The 18,011-nt window shown below is 53.4% G+C and overlaps 1 protein-coding gene across 1 annotated transcript in view; it reads left to right on the top strand.

Annotated features, from left to right (window-relative positions):
• The first annotated feature begins 7,461 nt into the window (after window positions 1-7,461).
• Window positions 7,462-18,011, top strand: part of RAB7A (RAB7A, member RAS oncogene family) — a 42,652-nt gene continuing 32,102 nt past the window's right edge. The window contains exon 1 of the mRNA XM_065934029.1: window positions 7,462-7,657. The gene's annotated coding sequence lies outside the window, so the exon portion shown is untranslated. The remainder of the gene's footprint in view (window positions 7,658-18,011) is intronic.

Below are 18,011 nucleotides of genomic sequence, written 5' to 3'. Positions count from 1 at the left end.
TCACAAACATGTGTACATGAATATTGTTAACAGCAGCATGATTCCCGTTAGCTGGAAAGGAGAACAGATGACCGTGGACTGATGCCTGAATGAACAAAATGTGTCCATCCACATAGTGGGGCTTTTCTCGGTCATAAAAAGGAATGACGCACTATAACATGGATGAACCTTGAAAACGTTGTTGCTAAGAAGCCAAGGACAAATGGCCACAAAATGTATGCAATCCATGTGCACACATATGTGTAATATCCTGGTATTTCATGTGTGCGTTTATGTGCAATATTCAGAATAGGCAATGCTTATAGACACAGTAGATCAGTGGTCTCTGGGCTGGGAAAGAGAGAACGGGAGTGGCTGCTCACGGCAAAGTTTTCTATAGGGTCTTGAAAATGTCGTGGAGTAAGCGGTGGTCTTTCCACAACCCTGTAAATATATCAGAAACCACTGAGTTGCACACTTTAAAACTGGTTTTGTGGAATATGAACTATCTCCAATGAACAAAAAACACGTAGGCCTCAAGACAGTCTTGCCTGTAAGTGGTTGGTAGGCAGCCTGCAAAGTGACCCCCGAATGGTTTTCTTCCCCTTGTGTATCCCTCACCCTTTGGCGCAGGCCAGATTTAGCGATTCACTGGTGTTAATAAGACGACAGAGCAGAAGTGGTGGAAGGTCGCCTGTGGCGTTAAGTTGAAAAATGATGGAGCCTCCCCATTGCCCTTTCTTTCACGCACATCCGTCCCCTGGAGGGGGCAGCTCCACGCCCTGAGCCCTCTGTGGGGCTCCTGCTGCCTCCGACAGGCCAGCTCGGCCCGGCCGCCCGCCAGCAGCCACGTGGGTCAGCACCCAGGGGTCCTTGCCCAGCCAAGCCGCGAGGTGATCACAGCTTCAGCCAACACTGCGGCTGCAGCCAGGTGACTCGTAGAAACCGTGAGAGCTGAGTGCTCATCTTTTGTAGCTGCTGAGTGTGAAGGTGATTTTTATGTTTTCTGAAGTTAACTAGTATGGTATGTTGTGTCAGACATAGACAAAAGACATGGCTGACGAATACTAATTATTTTACCAGTTATCTCTAGGCAGAATGATGGTTGGTGCCTCATTTTCCTCCCCACAGATGCCCGCTTTTCCTAAAATGTTCAATGATGGAACTACGCTGTTTACAGAGTCAGGGAGAAGGTGAAAGTGACAGCTAATTTTAGGAGACTTTAGGGACTATTTGGTCACATAAACACATCTGGTACAACATTAGGTAAAATAGGCAGTATAAAAATGGTCTGCACGGAATTCCCTCATGGCCCAGTGGTTAGGACTCTGCACGCTCATTGGCAAGGGCTTGGGCTCCATCCCTGGCTGGGGAACTAAAAACTCAAAAGCTGCTCGGTGTGGGTCTGTATTCTGTTATCATTGCATAAAAATTCCATCTGTGTTTGAATGAGGCCTGGACAGGAAACGTCAAAACATTTAGTTCTTTTGGAGTCTCTTTTTTAAATAGCAAATGCATTGTTAATTGCGATGTTTAATTATCGAGTTGCATTAGCCATAACATGGAAAGTAAAGAAAGCTCCCTCTGGCAGACAGTGGAGGGAGACAGAGTGGACTCAAGCCCCAAGCGGCCGGGGAATGGGGATGCCATAGGGAATGCGAAGGCTGGGGTTTGGAATGGACCGAAGGATGAACCCAGGAGAGGACAGCTGGGTCCTGGTGCCTGGCTTCACTCGAGGACAGAGATGGTCCAGATAACTGCCCCACACCTGAGAACACAGAAGAGGAAAACGCAGTATTGATACAGCTTCCCCCAGTGTTTGGAAGTAAAGCGTTCCTAAGAAATCTTTCATGAGCCAAGCGGCATAAAGGGAAGAAGCAGTCACCTTAGGACACATCTTGCTCTCAGATGCACAGACAAGTCAGGAGCAGACACTTGCCGACACAGCTCCCAGCTCTGGCGGCTGACCCTGAGATGCTGAGTGGGGTTCCTGGGAAGGACCTGGGGGGCGGGTTGCGGCTCCTGCTGCTCAGAGCTTGCGCTGCCTCTAACAGCTCGCAGCGGAACTCACGGGAAACACTATTTCCACTTTTTGCCTTTTTCTTATAATAGTGAAAATCCTCTTTGGATTTCTTTTGGTTAGTAAAAACAGGTACTAACGTAGGGCTTTCTTAAAATCAGAGTGGTATCAAGCGACCTTTTAAAAAGTGGGGAATACCTGTATCAGGTCATTTTGAAAGTTTTACGTGACTGTCTGTGTTCTGTTTGCCTTGTTTCTTCCAGGAATAGATTAGACACCTGGCCTTTTAGGGGGCTCACCAGTGCATTCAGAGGGGGAGAAACATGTAACCACGAGATGATGGTCATTAATATTCAATGACTGTCCGAACAGTCAGTGCTGTTCATTAATGCTCAGAGTCCTCTCCTTTCAGGGTCGTGGTGAGATCCTGCCTCCCTGCCTCGTGGACATTGCTGTGACCCGGGGTGGGGAGGGGGGAGTGCGGGGAGGCATCGCGGTTCACACGTGGGTGGGGACTCCAGGGGGCAGCACAGGAGTGGGCCACAGCGCGCGAGACGCAGCAGGCAGGCGGCCTGCGGTTACAGACACCGCGGGGGTGGGGCTGGCACCCTCGGCCCGGATTCCCGAGATAGAGTGGCGCCGAAACACAGTTGGATGACGGTGGATACACAGACCTGCGCGGGGGATGCACTTACGCCGCACGCAGCGGGCACATGTGCACACACACGCAGAAGGGAGAACAGGTAAGACGAAGGAGCTCAAAGCACCACCAGTGTCAGCATCCTCGCAGTGATGAGCTGCAGCTTTGCACATCGCTGCCCCTGGGGGATGCCGAGTAAAGAGTGCAGGCCGTCTCTCTGGACTACTCACACCTGCATGTGGATCTCCAGTTAGCTCCAGAAAGCCAAAAAGTGACAGAATTATCCCTTTTCCAGTAGTTTTCCAATCTTTCTGATCACCTCAGGGAGAAATTCTTGGTATGCTGGCAATGTGCATGTCGCATTTCTCTGAAACTTGCAAATATGCATTTTGAATAAAGAAAGTGTAGGCTTCCTTCTCAAGACTTTGAGCAGACAACAGCTAGTTATAAGCCAACAATCTTATTTTTGTGATGCTCGCCTTGCCAGTTGTCGTCTCTGTTTGGCAAGAGAGACTCATCCCCTTATGATGCTGATACAAAGGTCTATTTACAAAAAGTTTAAATTTTAAAAAATCAACTCCCTTTCCATAACTAGCAGTATTGATGGCATGGGGTATATAAAAAAAGTCATGAAGATGGTATACAAGTGATAGAATTTGAGGGAACACAGATCCCTTGGGAAAAAAGTGAAGTTTTAAAAGAAGTTTATTGTTAATTGGTTGAAGAATCTTAATGTCTTGTAACATAATTTGAAATATGCCATGAGTTTGATCCCTGGGTTGGGAAGATCCCCTGGAGGAGGGCATGGCGACCCACTCCAGTATTCTTGCCTGGAGAATCCCATGGGCAGAGAAGTCTGGTGGGGTATGATCCACAGGGTCGCAAAGAGTTGGACACGTCTGAGCAACTTAACACACAAGTGCCATGGGTAGCAGATTTCTTAATGACATTAAAAATTTTGAAGTGTAACACATATATGAAAAAGCATTCAAATAATACATAAGTGTACAACTCAATAAAATTCTCCCCAAGTGGATCATAAATGCCATATGATTCCAGTCTATAGCAGAATTTTTATGTGGAAATTGACAAGCTGAGTCTAAAATTTATACAGAAATGCAAAGGGCCAACGATCGTGAAGGCCTTCCAAAAGGGGAGGAGGAGAAAGTTGGAGAACTTACCCGCCAGATCTCAGGACCTCCCATGTAAGTATAGTAATTAATCCAGTGTGGTGCTGGTATAAAGTTGGGCAGACAAATCAATGGAACAGGACAGTCTAGAAATAGACCCATAGATCTACAGCCATCTGACTTCTGGCAAAGGTGACAGCTGAGCGCCGTGGGGCAAGGGCATCTTCTGAACAGATCCTTCAGGTCGTGGGTGCTTCTCTGGGCTCTGGGAGCCTCGACACCTGTGCGGGGCCTGCGCTGTGTACGGACCACGGGTGAGGTACCTGCAGAGCTCCATGGGCCTTCCCCTCGCTCGGGCCCATGGTAGGGTAGAGACGACCAGGCCAGGACTCTTCTGCCCCTCCAGCTCACCCTCCTCGGGTGCCCTGTGCCTGGCCAGCCCTCCCAGCTGCAGAGCCAGCAGGAGAGCCGTGGTCTGCAGCCTCCACGACAGCCCATGATTCTCCTGCCAGGGGTGCACGCCCAGGGGTGCACGCCCTTCCGTGGTCCTCGCGCCCTGAGTCAGAGCTACCCCATGTGAGCCCACCAAGTTCTGTGGAGGTGAGGACAGGGGACTTGTGAGGCTCGGTCGGGTCAGAGGTTGCAGCATCACCTCGGCCTGCTGGGTGGTTTTCTCAGGCGGAAGCCAGCTGCCACATTGTGTGGACAGCAACAGCCCGTGCAAAGGCCATGTGGAGAGAAGCCCAGGTGTCAGCGCCGGTCACCCGTTGTGTGAGCCAGCCCCAGGCGAGCCCTCAGCTCATCCCTCAGCCGAGTCCCTCTGCCGCGGCCCAGGCAGCGTGGAGGATACAGGGGTCATGCTCATGACCCCCTGTCTGACCTCCTGGCCCAGGGAGTCATGAGATAAGAGATGAGCACAGGTTTACGGCACTTAGGCTTGGGCTGTTTGATTTGCAGTGACGGATCGCTGATACAGTGGCTCAAGCTGCTGCCCTTTGGACCGACCTCTCGACTCCAGGACAAGCCTACAGGGTGGCCTCGCCCAGGCCAGGCGGGTGTGCAGGCAGCCACCCTGCAGCCTCCTCTCCGCTTGGAGCCCTCTCCTGCCCCTGGCAGGGGGTGGAGGGCAGGGTCCACTGGGAGAGTCCCCAGGAAAGGAGAGTCCCGTGGGTCCCGTTCCCCCCCAGCTGTAAGTCTCACAGAGCCCTCACCTTGGTAACCAGGTGGGGGCAGCCCAGTGATCACCAGCGGCCCTGTGAATTTTCTCTCTCCCCTCTCCTCAGTGGGGTGGGGCGGGGGGTGAGCCAGGTGGTGGGGCCAGTCCTGCCACTTCCGTCTGCACCGAAGCAGGGCTGGGTCTCACCCGTCTTAGCCAGTGTCCCAGTCCTCCTAAGTGTCAGCTCCTCCACACTCTTTGTCCTCAATTGTGGATCAGGACTGTGAATAGCAGGAAGACAGGAAAAGGCTCCATCAACCTCGGGATCAAAGGCACTCAGGACACACCACCAGCCGGCCTTTGCGCATGCGTTTCCTCAGGGTTCCTGCTTCCTTCCCTCCAACTCTGTTCTCCAGGAACACTAACCCGTCAGCAATTTCTGGAATGAGTTATGACATGCTCTCTTTTCTCTAAACCTTTGCACACAGCCGTCCCTCCAGGGTAGTCACCTTCCTCTTGGCCCAGCAGGTTCTTGTTCATCCTTCATGAATCACCCCGGCACCACTTCTTCTGGGAAGCCCTCCTTGGCTACTCCATCTCCTGGGCAACCTCAGGTGTTTCTCCTGCACCGCCCTCATTCCTTGGCGTCCTGTATTCAGTGTTTTCCACGCTGTATCTGCGGCAGGGCAGACAGATACGACCAGGTTCATTCTCCCTCTTCCGGAGCGCAGAGCTGGCGCCTCGCCCGCCCCCTGTTCTGCAGGTCCTCTTGCATCCAGCTGTGCAGTTCAACTAGCTCTTGCCAGAGGAATGTGAGCAGAGGCGGTGTGTGTCACTTCTGCACCCAGGCGTTTAAGAAGCAGGTGTGCCACCTCTACAGAACTCCTCCCCTGCTCCCGGCTCTCTACACAGTGCCAAGCCCCTTCTGAACAGTGTGGCTCGGGGTCGCCCAAGTCTGCGTGTGCAGGAGAGCCACCTAGTTCTGTCTTGTTTGAAATCTGACTCCTTGGAGGCCTACTGTTAAAGCAGGTAGGGTTACCTTCTGATATACAGCACCATGACTGCGTGTTTACTAATGTAATCTTGCTGGACTAGTCTCAAGGGAGTGGTGGGAGCTCCTTATGTGAAAGGAGAGAATTAGGGAGATGGCAGAGGAATGGATTTATCAGTTGCTCCGTGAATACTCAGTACCTGTCACAACTCAGGCAGTGTTCCAGGCATTGAAATCTCAGCATCAAACCAGGTAGACAAGGAAGTGGGCTGATTTTGGGAGGCAGCGAGGCTGGGGTCACTCCCTACCCACTGCCATTGCTGTGTTTCTCCTCGTCACACTTTTTAAAAAATATTTATTTATTTGGCTGTGCCAGGCCCTAATTGCAGCATGGAGGATCTTTGATCTTTATTGCAGAATCTTTAGTTGCGGGCCACAAAGTCTTAGCTCTGGCATGTGGGATTCTTAGTTCCCTGACCAATGATCGAGCCTAGGCCCCCTGCATTGGGAGTGGGGAGTCCCAACCATTGGACAATCAGAGAAGTCCCGGGATGGGACATTTTGCTTGTAAAGCCTTTAGTTTTCATTCTGACCTATGGGAATAGTTGGAGCAGGAGCATGACATGTTATTCTGACTGCTGCGTTGAGACCAGAGAGGGAATGGGGTGGGAGCAGGAAGCCAAGCTGTTGCCATGATCCAGGTGAGAACGGATGGTGCTTCAGAGGAGGAGGTGGCGGCAGAGAGTAAGGGGTCACGGCCTGGGTATCGTTCAAAGGCTGTGGATGAGGGGTCCAAGAGCGACAGCTTTAGCGTCCTGGAACTGCTGGCGGCTTAAAACAACAGAAACAGATTCTCTCAAATACAGAAGTCACACTCAGCCCCCCCCCCCCGCTGGCATCCTTCTGGTTGTGTCACCTCCATCTCCACGTAGCCTTTCCCTCTTGGTTTCTCTCTTGCAAGGAGGTAGTCCAGGAGGGTCTCATCTCCAGATCCTTAACTACACCTTCAAATACACTTTTTTCCAAATCAGGTCACACCCACAGGTTCCACGATGTGGACATACCTTTTGGGTCGTCACTATTCAACCCACTACGGTAATCAAGAATGATTCCATAGTTACTGTATCCAGCGGCCAAAAGAATGAAGTTTGCAGGAACCAGCAGAGTGAAAGGCTATGAGAGGAGCATGTTGTTGAAGACGGAGCCAAAGTTCTGACCAGCTCCTACGGTGTGCACGTGGAACTAGAGCTGGGTGGGATTTCCCACCCTCCGCGGAGCTCTCCGGGTTCCATTTCTTCGCTCCTTTTGATCCTGAGCGGTTTAGGGGCTGAGGCTTCGGTGGGTGGGTCCAGCATGGCGCCGCCCTGCTCCCGGAGGGGCCTCCAAGATGGCCGCAGTTACTGGGGGCAGACATGTTTGTGCCACGTGACTCGGGCCGGGGCAGGAGACGACGGAACGTGACGCACGACTGGGGCGGAGCTCCGCCCCCGCAGCCCTGGCGTCGAGCGTCTCGTGACAGGTACTTCCGCTCGGGGCGGCGGCGGTGGCGGAAGTGGGAGCGGAGCCGGAGTCTTGGCCATAAAGCCCGAGGCGGCGGCGGCGGCGGCGTTGGAGACTTGGACAGGCCCGGGAGCCCACAAGAGCCTCAGCTTGGACCTCCCCGCGCGCCCGTCATCCCCCGTCTCCTCCTCGGCGGAGCCCTCGCGACGCGCCCGGCCCGGAGCCCAACGAAGCGGCCGCGGTAAGAGGCGGCCCGGCCCCATCCCCCTCCTTGGCCTCGGTCGCCGGCGCGAGCCGTCCTCGTCTCGGGCAGGCCCGGCCCGGCCTCGCGGGGTGTCCCGCGCCCTCGGGCCCGGCGGCAGGCCGGCCGAGAGGTGGCCGGGTGTGACCGCGACCGGCCGCGACCCGGGCCGGCGCCGCGCACGCCCTCCTCTCGGGCCGGCCGGCCGGAGCGGCCAGGTCTGCGCGCCCGGGCGGTGGCCAGCCGGCCGGCCGCGGGGGCGCCGCCCACCCCGCCCCGATGCCAGGCCGAGCCGTGTGCTCGCCGTCCCGTCCGCCGAACGGCCGGTCGGCCGAGGGTCCCCGACGCCGGGAGTCCGCGGAGAGTCGGTCACGTGCTCCCAGCTGCCCGGGGCTCCCGGGACGCAGAGCTTTTTCCTTTAAACGCGTCGCGGGGAGCCTGGAAGAAGTTTGCAAACTTGCTGGGGCGAACCGCTGCCGGGTGCAGCGCCGTGTTAGGTCTGGACTGCGGCGTGGCCCGCCTGTGCGTTCAGCCCGGGCTTCCCGGCGAGGAACGGTTCGCGAAACTGGGCGATTGAGAATAAAGACAGCGGACACTGGGGCGCTTACTGTCTGTCGGGCGGTGTGGCGAGACCTCTGCACCGATTGTTATATTTGATTCTTAGCGCAGTCTTCTCAAGTACATTGCTGTATCCACTGGTAGATAGCGAAGTCGAAGATCGAAGAGGTTAAGTCACTGGTCCAAGGTCGCGGAGCGGAGATCGGAGGGCTGGTCCCTGAAGCTTGGGATCTGTCTCTTGCCACCCGATATCTGCCTCTCCACGTCTTTTCTTGTGATGTGACGTTGGAAGCCTTCTCTGGTAGCATTAGTTCTGCCTTAAAACCACAACATATTCCGTTTTCAGTTGTGAGTTATAACGCTTTTTGTTTTTTTTTTTTTGGTAGTGTCGCGCCAGTCGATTGGAAATTCTAAAATTCTAGTAGAGCTGTTATTTGAGGTTTGAAAATTTTTGTCACCTTGGTCTCCTGTCGAATGAGTTGGGCTGGCCACCTTGCGTGTGGGCCTTTCCTGAAGCCTCAGTGCATGGGTGTCCGGCCAGTTGGTTCTTTACTGTTGGAAATACTGTATCTTCTCTTTGGATTCCAAAAGAACAGGCTCTTGTCTCTTCCTTGTGACTGAAGCAGCTGATTACCCGCATGACTTCTCATCCGTGGATTAATAAAGTCTCCTGTTAGCGTGCTTCTCTATTCAGACTTAGGAGAGTTTGTTCAGTTTTGAGTCAAGAGCTGGAAAGTGAGTCCTGAGTACTTCTCCTGAAGGTCCTGTTCAAGCCAGAAGTTGGTGCCTACTACCTTATCGTAGTCTGATTTCCTTTTTTCTGGTTACCCGGTCGGATATATTGAAGTGAGTAATCTGCGTGGTTGCCGTAACCATTGTTTGTGTTTGGAGCAGAGTAATGGTGATGAGTGGCTTTTCATCCATTCATCAGATGTTTTCAGTATGAACCGAGTATCAGGCATGGCTGAGTATTGACTCCGGGAGATAGGCCTGGTTCTTGTCCTCAAGGACTTTAAAAGTGGTGAGTGGTCATGGCCAGGAATTCTCTTGTGGAATGGCATGATGGTACTGTAGATGTTGAGATTTTTCATAAGGGAGAGTTATTTTTCATCTCAGCAAGTGCATCTGTGGTAATCTGGACAGCATGGTGTTCTGTCCTAACTTGAAGGCTTTGTTAATTTTAACAGCAGCGTTTGGTTTGGTTTGCTTTTGAAGAGGGTGTGTAGAAGATAATATCACAGTTTCTAACTGATTGTGCTTTTTAAAGAATAACTTGTAGTTCTAAACGTGTTCTTTTGCTCTGGGGCATTTGTTGTTCACTCCACATGGAGTTTGTGTCGCCAGAAGCTTCCAGGCCGGGTGTTAGCTGCTGGGGGCTCTCTGAGCAGAGGTGCTCTTGTGGGGCTGAGGCGGCTGCTTCGGCTGATACCACAGGTTTGATGTACCAGGGTCACCCTAGGTAACCCCCGCCACCCCATCTCCTCCAGCCCTCCAGCTCCCTTGGTTCACGGGGGATGCGAGTTTTACATTTGCTGTAGAATTGCCTGAGTAAACAAGCAGAAGGGGGGAGTGGAATGTGGAGGACACTCTAAAAATATTTATTGGTACGTTTTTCCAGGTAATTGTAAGCAATCTCCTGAGGCAGAAATAGTTTTTGGTGCCAAACAAGTCTAAGCCACCCCTCCAAACCCCATAATCAAAGACCATTGCTTTATAGTAAAGTGTGGCTTTGAATCCAATTCCTTACTCTACCACCAAATAAAGCAAAAAAAAAAAAAAAAAAAAGGTTTTGGGTATTTCCTTAGCTATTAGTAAATTTCCAAAGGGACCTGTACTCAGTATATACTTGTTCTTTCATTTGGCATTGGTGTTTCTATGTGAGGGTGTAGCAAACCCAGATCCCACACGTGGGACTGTTGTTTTACGAACTGTTTCTCCGAAATTGACCTAAATGTTTGTCTTTACTTCTGTCTTGAGTTGTCTGGTTCTCCACCTAGCAGTTCACACGCGACTGAGGATAACTGGACCAGTCACTGGACTGGGAGTTATACAGGCGGGTGTTCTGGGGAAGTCAGGAGGAGTCCCGAGTGAGGCCCAGATGGGGGTTCTCCCGGTGCTGATGTCATCTGGAAACCAGCTCCCTGCTCCCCACCCCACTTTGCAGCTCCTGGCTTTGTGTTGCCTCGTGTCTCCCCTGCAGGGTCGCCAGCATCCGCTCCTGCGTGTGATCAGACACACGTCCGGGGATGCCGTCTCCAAACTCTGTGCTTCCGTCTGCAGTTTGCTGCAATGTGTTCATCTTCTCAGTTATTGGCTCTCATCTCTCCCCTCTGTTTTCTGCCTTTTCGTTCCCATGTACGGCATTAAATACAAAAATAGTTTGCATTTATGTTTTAAAACTTTAATGGTGGTTGAGGTCAGTGTGACTTGTGAGTCAAAGGTAAAGGTGATGCAGTGGGGAAATCAGGGCAGGCTCTTCAGCGCTGTCTCCCACTAGTTTCAATTTCAATACTCCAGGCTGTGATTTCAAAAACAAATTTAAGAATAGCTACTTGCAGAATGCCTCTGTGGGGGAGGAAGTGAGCTCGGCAGCTGGTTCCAGGGGTGACACGCAGTCCTGGCCGAGCTCTCCTGCCTGGAGATGCAGCACTTAATGCAGGGGATCGCAGGCCTCGCCCGGCTGCTCTATTTCGGTGATGTCATCACTGCTGAGGAGAGCAGTCTGAGTCCCTTGTCCATTTCCTGGCCGCGCTGGACTGCTCACTGTCCGACAGAGCAGCTCCGAGGAGGCCTGTGAGGGGGAGCTGGGGGCTGGGCGAGGCTTGCGTGTGAACCTGCCGCCAGGTGCCACACGCTGGCTTCCCTGGTCTCCCCACCCTGTCCGGGGTGAGCGGCTTGCTGCCTGCTCCTGGCCTTCCTGGCCTGGCCCAGCTCCGCTAGGGAGTCTCTGAAACATGACCCTGTGGACGCCATCGGTTTCCCATTCTGGTATGCAATTTTAATTTTTAAAAACTGATTTCCATTTGAGTTGTTTGCGAGTACACAACAAAGTTGCTTTGAGTTAACCTTTAAAGAACTCGATCTTAACAGCACAGAAGTTCGGGAAAAACAGTGCCCTCTGCATGTGTCTTTCAGTCAGGCGCTGAGAGTTCTCTGGGCACTTCTGGGTCCGGGTCCCCAGAAATAACTTGGGGTTGCCCCCGCAGCCCGTGGGTTATAAGACTCACTAAAGTCCCCTGACCTGTGCGTTGCTGTGGGTGGTTGTTAAGGGCCCTTCTGTAGAAGCTCCGCTGCAGATACTCGTCTTGAAGCGTTATTTTGCTAGTGTTTGGGTAGCGCTTACAGCCCCACAGGGTCCCGGCTGGCGCGCAGCTGTCCTGCAGGTTCAGGGTGGCTGAGCCTGGTGCTCAGGAGGCCCGGCTGCTTGAGTGCTGGTCGGGATCTCCTGGAACGCACGGAGGCTCTGATACCCCAGCCTGGCTTTTGGGTTATTCACGATTGCTCTAAAGCCCTCAGCTCTCGACTCTTTATGAAAACGTTATCCTTCCTCCACTGAAAAGTGCTAGTTGCTCAGTTGTGTCTGACTCTTTGTGACCCCGTGGATTGTAGCCCGCCAGGCTCCTCTGTCCATGGGATTTTCAGGCAAGAATGCTGGAGTGGGTTTCCATGCCCTTTTCCAGGGGATCTTCCTGACCCAGGGATCAAACCCAGGTCTCCTGCATGGCAGGTGGATTCTTTACCATCTGAGCCACCAGGGAAGCCCTATTTTTTATTTAAAGTGGTATTTCTCTTTTGCTGATTATTAAACTAGTCGCTGCTTTAAAAAAAAAAAAAAAAAAAAAGCTAGGAAAATACAGAAGTGAAAAAGAAGAGAAATGTAATTCACTACCCATAGGAAGACCGGAGTGTTAATTGGTAGTTTTACTCTTGTGAACGCCTTCCTTTAGTGAGGTTGAGTTTTGAAGAGACGGTGTGAGAAAGCAGCCGTGGGCATCCGTCAGCCCCTCTGGCAGGCGGGGGGTTGGGGGCCAGGGGACGAGCTGTGCGTCCGACTCTGTCGTGGCCGCCGGAGAAGAACCTGGTGAGTCCAGCCGAGGGGTGAGGTTGGCTGGCTGCTGACAGTGCATCAGTACGGCGTTGCAGCTTGTCGTTTCCACATGTTACTAAACTCCAAATTTGCAGTGGGACGTATGAAGACTGCAAGTAAGTGAGAAACTTGGGGAGTTTTCACAGGCTCGGAAGGCCGCTTGTGCCTCCTTGAGGTCATTGTCATCCTCTCCTGGTTTTTTCTTTAACTCGTGAGCACTGTGGGGTTTTTGTCTGTGTCTCTGTCGGTCATACACGCTGCGCCCCCTTGTCTCTGTCTCCGTGTTGTCTGACACTCTGCTGGGCGCAGCCCCGACTCCGTTTCCAGCGTTCCCGAGGGCTGCTTCCCTTTGCCCGCCGTGATGTCTGTGTTGACTTCCAGGTGCGCATTTGGGTAGCTTGTGTGCGTGGCTGGTAGAAGTCATGCTGTGCTGGGAGCTCCCTGGTGCTCGGTGGTTAAGACCCCACACTCCGCTGCAGGCGGCCCAGGCTCCATCGCTGGCCAGGGAGCCAGAGCAGAGTGGCCAAAAAGAAACTCTGTGAACAGTCCTGGATCCGTCTTCTGATGGGCGTGTGTGCACATTTCCATTATGTCAGTTCTGAGGAGTGGAAAGGCTGCGTTCTAGCCGGTGTATCTGTAGATTGTTAGGCCACTGTAACAAAACAACAAACTTATTGGGTCTTAATTTTGGAGCCTGGAAGTCTCAAGTTTGAGTGCTGGCAGAGCTGGTTTCCTCGGAGGCCCCTTCCCTTGAGTTGTGGGGACCGTCTGCTCCCTGTTTGCCCGCCCTGTCTTTCCTCTGAAGGGGTCTGCGTCCTAACGCCCTCTTCTCAGGGCCCCAGTTAGATCCATTAGGGCCCGCAGGACTTCGTCTAACCTCCCTCACCCTGTAAGGGCTCCGTCTCCAGCTGCAGTCACGGTCTGACATTGTGAGGTGGTGGGGTTAGATCTGGGGGAGGGGGAGGGCACAGTCCAGCCATAACCGTGTGTGCAGCGCTGTGGTGGACCCGGCTCGGTTCCCACAGTCCTGCCGCTTCCACGCCCACCAGCCGTGTGTCAGGGTTCTAGATACTCCGCATCTTTGCTGACGCACCTTCATTTTGCCCCTGGGGTGCTAGCGTTGCACCCCCATCTAGTGCTGGCATGGGCAGTGCTTGAGCGGGTGGGGAGGTTGGCTTTGGAGCACAATGTGTCAGAATTTGAGACTGCCTGTTGTGAATGCTTCTTGAATCCACCGGGGATGGAAAAGCAGAGAGGCTTCCGTAGGGGAGCAGGTAGCCCTCCACACTGCCCTGTGGGAGCTTCTGCATTTATCACCTGACTCACTCCTGGGGGTGGAGCTGCCTTCAGATCGTCACCTGTAGGGTATAAAGGTAGCCCTAGGAGAGTTCTTCTTTGACCTGACACTTGGGTTCTTAAAACACTGGACTCCCTGATACGTATGCTCAGAATAGGTCTGTATTGCGTGTTCTGACCGAGCATTTAGCCGGTAGCGGGTGTTCGCCAGCAGCTCTCGGGCTGAGTGATGGCTGTAGACCTGGGATGCCTGGGGTAGTGCTGCCCCGCCCCGCCCCCACACTCACCTTGAGGGCAGGGGTGAGTCACGGCTCCAGGACGAGTCTTGAAATACTGCTCAGTAGCTTGATATTTCTCCAGTTCTAACTTTGCGCACTGGGTTGCTATTTGTGGCATGTGAGTTTTGCTTCTGGGCCAGTGATGAATACGGAGAGCCTTCCTGAATGATAAGTTATGCGCTCTGTGTTCATTGGACGCAGCTTTATTGTCTACTAAAACAAAGTGCGGCTGACAGCTGCGGGAGGATCAGATAAAAAGCTCTGGCGGTTTTGGAGCCGTAGTAGAAATGAGACAGATGCCAGTCTCAGAAACGTTAGAAGCGGTCAGTGGCTGGCTCAGAGGGTGCTGCGCGGACGTCCGGGAGAGTACCTCGGAGGGGGCCGGGGAGAGCCGTTGGAGGGCGCTAGAGGGAGTGGACGGGGCCCGGGGGCATAGGGCAGGCGAGGGGCTGTGGCACTGGGACTCGGGAGTGGCCGTCTGTGTGGGGAGCGGACGAGCCCAGGGCACGGTGGAGGGTTGGCCGTGGTCCTTTCCCCTGACCCGCACAGCCTGGTGGGTGAGGAGGACGGCGTCTCAGTCACCCACGAGGAGTGGCTGTGATGGTCCAGTTCACCTAAAGACACACACTCTCAGAGGTGAGCGGGGTTAGGACTGGAATACGGAGGGCACGCTTCAGCCTTCAGGGGTGTACTTCCTCAACCGTGCCTGCAGCACCAAACCAGGGGCTGGTTTGGGGGGATTGACTGGAGCAAGAGAGCAGGTAGTTCGGTTTTCTTCTACAGCCAGCTCGCCGTGTGGGCTCCTCCCAATGGTTTACGGGTGGTGTTTTATTAGGTAAATGTCTGCAATGGTCTAAAGCTGATGGCAGATGTTCAAACTCCTGAAAAACAATGTGTGCGGCTTTCTCTTGTTTTCCAGTCTCCCTTACCAAAAAGAAAAAGGAAAGGCAGTCATTCTGGTCTCTTAAAAAGGACCCTTAGCTCTTCGTTTGGCACCTGCCTTTAGAACAGTGGGAGCATCCCTTTAAAGAGTCTATTGATCAGGGCTGCAAAGTCCTCATGACAAGAATTGCTTTCCAGGGAGCTTGACTCTGAAAAGTGGCTCCATGTGAATGTGACACCTTGGAAAAAAGTGTGTGTGTGTATCTATATATACACAGCCTTTTTACATTTTAGAGAGCTTAGCGCTTACCTTGAAGCAGCATCTGAGTTGTCAGCGTCTGTTTCCAGATGAGAGACCCACCAGAAAGAACATGCTTGGTATCACGGTCCAGCACTGCGTGTTCCAGGTCGGGACGCGTGTCTTTAACCCCAACAGCGCTGAGAACACCTCCTATGGAAGCACAGCCTCTGTGAATTTTAATGATACGCTGTTGTGTTTATTTTAAAATGTTTTGGAAAGAGAAATGCCTTGACAGGTCTGTTTCTTCTGAAATGTAAATTTCCGGTAGTGAATTTCATGCAGCGTCTGACTGAACTGGCTGTGTTGCTCAGCAGTAACACACCACCTCCGAGTGGCCGCAGACCACCGCGCGTTCGCTTTCTGCGGGTGCGGGTGCCCGCTGTGGTCTGCGCCACCCTCCCGCCGCTGTGAGGGGCGCTGCCGGAGGGTCCCGGCCGTCGCTTCTGGCTGGAGCGTGTCAGGGCGCCCGGAGCAGGAGGCCTGGGCCGTGCCGGGCAGCGGGGGAGGTTGACTGGCTGCTTCGCGGCCGCGGCTGCTGGGGAGGCGCCTGGTGTGCGGGTTCCCGTCCTGGCCTGCTGGCCTTTTGGGCGCCCGGCACCCGCAGTCCCTGCCTCCTCGGGCAGGAGGGCTGAGCTCGACGTCAGGGGAAGGGAGCAGTGCGCCCGCGTCCTCCCTGCCGTCCGCGCTCTCCGGGCCTGCCCCATCCTCCCTGTCGCGTGCGCCGGTGGTCCTGGCCCTGCACAGCCGTGTCCCGTGTCGTCTGGCCTGCCAGCCCTGAGCGCGCTCTGCTCCTGCCCTTGGTCCGGCCCCGCCGCGCCCCTCCTGTCCAAGCTCATCCGCGCCTACCGCCTCGCCCGGCGCCAGCGGCCTCGCTTCCTAAGCTTTCCTGCCGTGTTCCCCTCAGTCTCACCTCTCACCGAATCCTCGGGTGGCTCTTAGCCACGTGTCTTTCACAGGTTTTGTGGGTGCTGCAGCTGCTCTCACAGGCTCTTAGGGGAGAGCCTAGACTGCTGGTAAGCCTTTCGGGAGGGGCGCTCCGTGCAGCTTGCGGGACCCGAGTTCCCTGACCAGAGATTGCCCGCGGGCCACAGCAGGAAAGCCTGGACCCTAACACTAGGCTGCCAGGAGCTCCACATCCTAGACTGACCTGTGTTTCCCCCAGAAAGTAGCCACTTGAAAGAAAGAGCTGAAATACATTCCCAAAGTGGCTTTTGATAGACACCCCCCACCCCGTGGTGCTCCCATGCTGAAAAGGAGCGCATACCTGTGACTGCCTCCCCTTGCTTGGAATCAGTAGGCCCGGAGCCAGCGGCCTTGTCGAGGCTTCCTTAAGCAGCGCCACAGGATGGCTCTGAAGAGCGTGGCTGAGCTTCGGTTTCCATGGCTGCACAATGAGAATTCAGCATCCCCCTTTATTCCCAGTTTCACTTTTTGCTGTTTCAGTTACCTTCAGTCAGCCACGGTCCAAAAACACTAGATCGAAGCTTCCAGATGTAAACCGTTGGTCATTTGACAATGCATGCTGTTGTCAGCAGTGTGACAGAACCTCACGCCCGTCTTGGTCCTCCCCACCTGGGGTCTCAGATGTCCAGGCTTGGAGCCTGCAGTGGGGTCCGAGAGTGGGTCGGGCGCGGGGCCTGCGTCAGGCGGGCAGCTCACCTCTCACCTCTCAGGAGGAGGCGGGAGGGCATGGTGTGGCCAGAGGTCTTGAGAGAGACCACACTCATGTGCGTTCAGTACAGTGTGTTGTTAGTAACGTCCTGTGATCACAGACGTAGAGGCACAGAAGGACGCACTGTGCGTGGGCTCCGGTCTTCTCCGTGGCTTCTGGCAGCCACTGGGGTCTCGGAGTGCATCTCCCACGGACGGGGCCTGGACTGCGCACAGGCTCCGCAGCTGCTTGTGAACCCCCCACCCCCCGCCCGCGGCACTTTCCCTTGTGCCCGCTGCTGCCCCTGTCACACTGCCCACACCGAAATGTAACCGTCCTCTGGCCGCCTCAGTTACTGCCGCCTCTTCTCTGTAACAGAATCACGCACTCTGTCCGCTTCCATGATCACGTCCCTAAGATCCCGTGGTTGTGCGTCCCTAGAATTTGGAGCTTGTTACTATCGTGCCCCCAGGAGGGTTGTGTACCTAGCTGTGTATAGTTGGAAGATTCTGTTTATAAAGGTGTCACTTTCCTTAGTGGTTGCCAGTGTAACTACTGGGGAAAATTTTAAAAGTGCCTCATTGTTTAACATTTACCTTTCTTTGATTAATGGATTAATTTTTATAAAAAGGGGATTAGCTATTTTTTTTCTGTTATTTGATTTTTCTTCTTGAAGGCCCAGGGGAAGGTTTTTAAAAAAAAAAATATAGCAAGGATGTTTTTTATGTAATAGTTTTTAAGAGTATTTTTTGTATAGGAAGAACATGATCATTTTTTTGTGTTGCAGTGTTCCTGGCTTCTTTCTCTTGCTTGGTTCCGTTGACCCTGTGTTTTTGTTCTATAGAAACTTTAAATAGTCACACCTGTTAACTTGTTTCATTTTCTGCATTCTGTGTTATCCTTTGGGCTTCTTCCGTGTGCCAATTTTTTTCTCCTAGTACCTAGCATGTTTGAAAGTTCTGTGTAATGTGGCGTTAGACAGTTCTTTCCCCTTGTATGTTTGCTCCGGCATTTCACTGCACTGTCATCCTTTCTTCACCAGCTAGACAGTTTTTCATCGCACATACTAACTTCCTCCCCACGCGTCTTTCCTAGATGCTCTGTTCCATTCTTTGTTTCCAGGACATTGCCGCTGTCTTGCTGGCTTCTCTGCTTCGGAATCCCTTTTGATAAGCTCGTAGTCCCCCGTCTTCGTAGATCTCTGTTGAAGCTGTGCTCAGAGACGCGTCTGCTGCTGAGTACATCGGTGCTCCTCCTACCGCTTGTTCTGTGTCCTTGACTAGCTCTTCTGAGAGATTGAT

Source organism: Muntiacus reevesi, chromosome 4 (assembly GCF_963930625.1).
Source record: "Muntiacus reevesi chromosome 4, mMunRee1.1, whole genome shotgun sequence".
In the NCBI taxonomy this organism is placed as follows: Eukaryota; Metazoa; Chordata; class Mammalia; order Artiodactyla; family Cervidae; genus Muntiacus; species Muntiacus reevesi.
This window is presented reverse-complemented; position numbering and strand designations above follow the sequence as displayed.